Source organism: Onychomys torridus, chromosome 13 (genome assembly GCF_903995425.1).
Source record: "Onychomys torridus chromosome 13, mOncTor1.1, whole genome shotgun sequence".
Classification (NCBI taxonomy): domain Eukaryota; kingdom Metazoa; phylum Chordata; class Mammalia; order Rodentia; family Cricetidae; genus Onychomys; species Onychomys torridus.
Window position 1 is genome coordinate 49,776,254 of NC_050455.1, and position 6,315 is coordinate 49,782,568.

Sequence of the window (6,315 nt, forward strand, 5' to 3'; positions counted from 1 at the left end):
ACTTTGCTCAAACAGTTGTCTTTTGGATCAAGGACCTCTTTGGCAACAATTGAAGTTCCTCTTCCTCCTCCTCAAATGAATTTGCATTTTCACTAGATGGACACTGATGGGGGGGGGGAGTCATGACCTCAAGGCACCATTTTTATTGCCCCAGTGCCGAGTGAGAGACTCATCGTTGATGTCGCTAATCTCTTCAGCAAGTAGAGTTGCTTTTGAATGCGAACCAGTCCTGTCTGAACTCTGCCATGCTCTTGCGGGACTGCACATTTTCCATGGCTTTCTGCCCCATGTGTTTTTTTGTTTGTTTGTTTGTTTTTTAATTGTGTGCATGGATCAGAGTGGTGAATAGTAACAATGACACCAAACAAATTAGCGCCTTCCTTCTTTGCCCCTACATTCCCAAACTTGATTTAAGGGGGGGAAAAAAGGCAAGCTGTGTTGGCAAACCTTCAGAACATAGTCAGTCTTCTCGGATTCCTCCCTTGAAAATGTGACTTGTGCCGGGCGGTGGTGGCACACGACTGTAATCCCAGCACTTGGGAGGCAGAGGTAGGTGGATCTCTGTGAGTTTGAGGCTAGCCTGGGCTACAGAGTGAGTTCCAGGAAAGGAGCAAAGCTACACAGAGAAACCCTGTCTCAAAAAAAAAAAAAAAAAAGAAAAGAAAAAGAAAATGTGACATGTGATTTCCAAACATAGGCTGGTGTACACAGTTCCCATTGGACTGTTCAGGTGAAAATCCTAACATGCTCATTGTCCAACATTCCCCAGTATGTGGTCAGTCTTTGACTCTCAGCGACCATTGTCTGAAAGGCTCCCAGGGATCCATCAAGTTTTACTGCAGATTCTGAGCAGCATCCTGAAGAACTTCAGCTCCTGCATTAAAACCAAGAATGCATTCATCTAAAGGAACACATAAGCCCTTTCATCTAAAGGAACACATAAGCCCTCTTCTGTTAGATTTGCTTTAGCAATTGCATTCTGTGTTAGACACCCCTGAATGAAAATACAAATTGCCCTAAGCATCACTAGGTAACCACTCTGATCTTCAGGGTCTGAAGAAGGTTAGCCAGAGCCATTACACCAGCCTTAAAGTCAGAGTTATTTACGGCCAAGTTATCAATGGCTCTATACTTTTAGTTGGGTTGTTCATATTGTTTGTATCATCGGGTACTAAGTCCTTGTGTTTCTCACCATCATCTCCATATTCAAGTTCCACAGCTAACCTAAGCAGCCAGCCAACCAGCTTACCGCAGACCCTGAGTCTTGAAGGACAATGAGCATCTCCAATATATTTTCTTTCTTCCTTCCTTTCTCTCTTTTTTCTTTTTCTTTCTTTCTTTCTTTCTTTCTTTCTTTCTTTCTTTCTTTCTTTCTTTCTTTCTTTCTCTCTCTCTCCCTTCCTTCCTTCCTTCCTTCCTTCCTTCCTTCCTTTCTTTCCTTTTGTTTTTTTTCAAGACAGGGTTTCTCTGTGTAGTTTTGGTGCCTGTCCTGGATCTCGCTCTGTAGCCCAGGCTGGCCTCAAACTCGCAGAGATCCTCCTGGCTCTGCCTCCCAAGTGCTGGGATTAAAGGCATGCACCACGGCCACTGCCCGGCTTCTAATATACTTTTCAAAGAACTCAGCCCAGTCACCGCTGTGGATATTTCCGAGTTACCCCAATCTTCCATCTTTACTATCTGCTTTTCTGGTTTTCAAGCCAAATAATACAGTTTCTAAATTTTGTTTCATCTTTGCAGTTGAAGCCCATGGGACTGTGGTAGTCCAGGGCGTGAGTTTACATCAGAGCATGGTCCCTGCTCTTCACACTAGCCGCCTAGGTGCCAGGACAGGAAAAGCCAATCCCTTACTTTTTAATTCAGCCTCATTCCAATTCTCAGCATAGAGACTGAATGTAGCCATATGCTTTGCCAGAGCACAGCAAGAATAAGTCTAGCTCAATGCTTGATGGAATCCTTGCTCCCCTCTGAAAGCTCATGAGTCAGGCCTCCGCCGTCTATTTCTCTCCATATTCTGGTCTTCCAAAGTTCCACCAGAATGGCCAATTAAGACTTTCCAGAGTTTTTCTAGCCTGCAGCTCCAAATTCTTCCACATTCCTCTGGCAAACCAATTCCAACAGCCTAAGAACCGTATGGTCTGATTTATCACAGCAATACACCCACTCCCAGGACTAGTTTTCTATATTAGCTTGTGGTGACATTTTGTTTGTGTTTTAAGAAAGAAGTCTTGCCTAAAGATCAGAGTGCAGAGTTAGCCACGGGGGCCAGGCAGTGGTGGCACACACCTTTAATCCCCGCGCTTGGGATCTCATGCCTTTGATCCCAGCACTTAGGAGGAGGAAGCTGGCAGTGATATGTCAGGGTGGAGAGAGGAAGTGATAAGGCAGGGGGAGACAGGAGCTTGGCCCTTTCAGTCTGAGGATTCCTAGAGGTAAGAAGTCCTTCTAGTAGCTGGCTGCTCTGTTTCTCTGATCTTTCAGCTTTTACCCTGATATCTATCTCCGCGTTTTTATTATTAAGACCAATTATGATTTGTGCAACATTAGCTAGTGTTCTTGTTGTGACCAAATAGCTGTTAATAAACAATGTACAGAACAAAGGTTGTGATAGGTTTTTTTTTTGGTTTTTGGTTTTTGGTTTTTTGAGACAGGGTTTCTCTGTAGCTTTGGAGCCTGTCCTGGACTAGCTCTGTAGACCCCATAGAGATCCACCTGCCTCTGCCTCCTGAGTGCTGGGATTACAGGCATGTGCCACCACTGCCCGGTGGTTGTGAGCCCAGTGGTTGTGATAGTTTTAACCATCAACCTGACAGACTTTAGAACCACTAGGGAAGATAGGTCTCAATGAAAAACTGTGTAGATCAGGTTGGCCTGGGTATCCCTGAGATATCTGTGAGAAATGCTCTTGATTGTGTGAATTGCTGTGCAGCACCACTACACAGCAATCCCTGAGTTTGGGTCATGGACTTTATTAAAAAAGATGAAACTGAGCACAGGTGTGCATTCATTTACTCTAGGCTCCTAACTGTGGACCTGGCTTGCTTCTTTAGGTCCCTGCTGCCAAGGCTTCCTGCTACAATGGACTTGTGAATTGTGAGCTCAAATAAACTCTTTCTTTCATAATTTTTTTTTTTTTTAAGCTGAGGATCGAACCTAGGGCCTTGCACTTGCTAGGCAAGCGCTCTACCACTGAGCTAAATCCCCAACCCATAAATTTTTTTAATCGGAGTTTTTCATCAGAGCAACAGGAAGTAGAACTGTATTAGTTATTTTTTGTTGCTATGACAAAACGTCATGACTAAGAGCAGCTATAGAAGGGTTATTTGGGCTTTGGATTCCAGAGGGAGAAGATTCTATCACGGCAGGGAGACAGCAAGTGGCAGACCCGGTGGCAAGGGCGGGAAGCTGAGAGGTCACATCTCAGTGCAAACACAGGAAGCAGGGAGACTGAACTAGAGGTGGGACATGGCTGTCAGCTCTCAAAGCCCACCCCACTGATACACTTTCTCTAGCAAGCCTGTGGGGAACATGTCTTATTCAAACCATCACCAAAACCAACACCAAGGTTTATTTTGACCCACAATTTACAAAAGAGACAGGGCATCATAGTGGAGAAGTAACAGCAGCCGGAGCAGCTAGCTAGTCATGTTGTGTTTGCAGTCAGAAAGCAGAGAGCAGACAGGGAGTGGGACCAGTCTATAAGGCCTCATGGGCCAGACTCTGGGAAGCTGACTTGTCAGTCAAGAGAATTTGCTGCTTTTCCAGAGGACCTGAGTTCAGTTCCCAGCATCCACATCAGGCAACTCACAACCACCTATAACTCCAAGTCCAGGTATTTGATGTGCTCTTCTGGTCTCGGAAGGTGTGTATGCACATGTAGAATACAGAAACAGACAGATGATTATAAAACAAAAGCTCTCAAGGTCCACCTCCAGTGACCCACTTCCTCCAGCTAGGCTCCACCTCTTAAAGGTTATACAACTTCCTAAACCAGCACCGCAGCTGAGAACCAAGCATGTCAGCCTATAGGAGACATTGCACATTCAAACCACAATTGTGACCCCAGGAAGTGAGGTTTAGAGACACTGGCCTGCCTCCTCTTTAAATACACAGATGTGTGAGCTGTAGGCACTCAGGAACTGTACATGAGGAAGACAGTAACCACTTCTAAAAGAAACCCACATTTTAGTTGTTTGGGTTTCTTTGTTTTCTTCTAGGTTTTCATTCTTTCTTTTCTTTTTCTTTTTGAAATGGGTTTTATGCAGGCTGGTCTCAGACTCACTTATATAGTTGAGGACCTTGAGCTTCTGATCCTCCAGCCTCCACCCCACAAGTGCTAGAATTATAGGCATGTACCACCACACCCAGCAATAAACCCACATTTTAATCTCAACTTCATTGGAAACAGATAGAACAGAATTCAAGGCCCTCCGGACTTCAATCCCCAATGCTTTCCTAGCCTAAGAAGCCCTTAGTCTGACACATAATAGATGCTCACTAAATATCCACAAGTGGCATTTGCTACATGTTCCATCATGCGTCACTGCATCCCAACCACCTGCTAACTCCGGGCCCTCCTGGTGAGCCTCTTCTCCTCTGCATGCCCAGCCTCTCCTACTGGGTAATGTGCACATTCAAAGTTCATGGCCCAACTGGAAACCCAATATCTCAACACTACCTTGCCAGATCCCCTTAAATGGAGTACCCTTTGATCTGTATTTTCCTTGTAAAGTGCTCACACTCTGCTTTGAGTTTCTTTTCTTTTTTTTCCAAGACAGGGCTTCTCTGTATAATAGACCAGCTGTCCTGGACCTCACTCTGTAGACCAGGTTGCCCTCAAACTCACAGAAATTAGCCTGCCTCTGCCTCCCAAGTGCTGGGATGTTGTGGAACAGAATATTCATTTAATAAATAACCAAGTATTTTTCTCTGAACTTGCCCAATTCAGACTGGATAGTGTAAATGTAACTCTTAATTGATAATTGTTCTTATTGTATATAGTCTTCCTATGTTAAAGTTAAAACCTTTCTTTTTATTTAGACAGAAAAGAGGAAATGTGAAATATTACTTTATGTAAAGATGTGTTACATTTGTTTATGCTGCAAACTATTACTTTAACTATGTAAAAGTGTGCTACATTTGTTTATGCTGCATTTGTTTAACAATGTAAAGCTGGCCCGGTGGGTGGTGGCAGCACACACTTGTAATCCCAGCACTTGAGAGGTAGAGGCAAGTGGATCTCTGTGAGTTCGAGGCCAGCCTGGTTTACAGAGCTAGTCCAGGACAGGCTCCAAAGCTACAGAGAAACCCTGTCTCAAAAAAACAAACGAACAAACAAAAACCCAAACAACAACAACAAAAAAAACACAAATAAACAATGTAAAGCTGTGTTGCTTTGCCTGCCTAAGGCACCTGATTGGTCTACTAAAAAGCTGACTGGCCAATAGCTAGGCAGAAGAAAGATAGATAGGCCTGGCAGGGAGAGATAATAAGTAAGAGGAGAAATCTAGGCTCAGGAGGGAGAATAAGGGAGAAAGAGAGGGAGGCACCCAGAGCCAGCCAGGCAGCCATGGAAATAGCAGGAAAAGTAGGACACACAGAATGAAAGAAAGGTAAAGATCCCCAAGGCAAAACATAGACGAAGAGAAACAGGTTAAATTAAGTTTTAAAGAGCTAGTGGGACAAGCATAAGATAAGGCCAAGCATTCATAACTAATAAGAATTCTCCATGTCATGAGTTGGGGGCTGGTTGGTGCCCAAAAGAAAGTCTGGTACACTGGCATTAAAGGCATGCTCCACCACTGCCCAGCATGCTTTGAGTTTCTTATGTCATGGCTGTCTGTGTACTCCATCTCTACCACATCCTGAGTCTCTTTGCTGTTCACTGTGTCTCCAGTGCATAGCATCTCCTGTTACTTACCAGGCCCCTGTGCTTGTTGGTTAGATGGTTGCCTGGAGACAGGTCATCACAGGACCCCATCTGCAGGTCACTCTTGGGGGATGCTCCCAGGCTGGACACATGCTCCATTGCAAGTATTTAGTCTCACAAATAATTGGTGTTCATTGTAGAGAAAACAGCACAGCCACAGACTGTTTTATTTATGATTGGGGCAGGGATGGGGTGGGGTGGGGACATTTGTAGAGGTCACAGGACAGTCTTCAAGAGTCAATTCCTCTCCCTCCACTGTGGATACCAAGGATAGAACTCGGGTCACCAGCCCAGCACAGCAAGTCATTCACCCACTGAGCATCTCACTCACTCAGGAAAACCGTGTTCGGTATTTTAAGATCTCATTTCAGATGCTTCCATGAAGCACC

The 6,315-nt window shown here is 44.6% G+C and overlaps 1 pseudogene; it reads right to left on the reverse strand.

Moving 5' to 3' along the window:
* Positions 1–901: 901 nt before the first annotated feature.
* LOC118594542 lies at positions 902–6,025 on the reverse strand (annotated as a pseudogene).
* Positions 6,026–6,315: the final 290 nt, after the last annotated feature.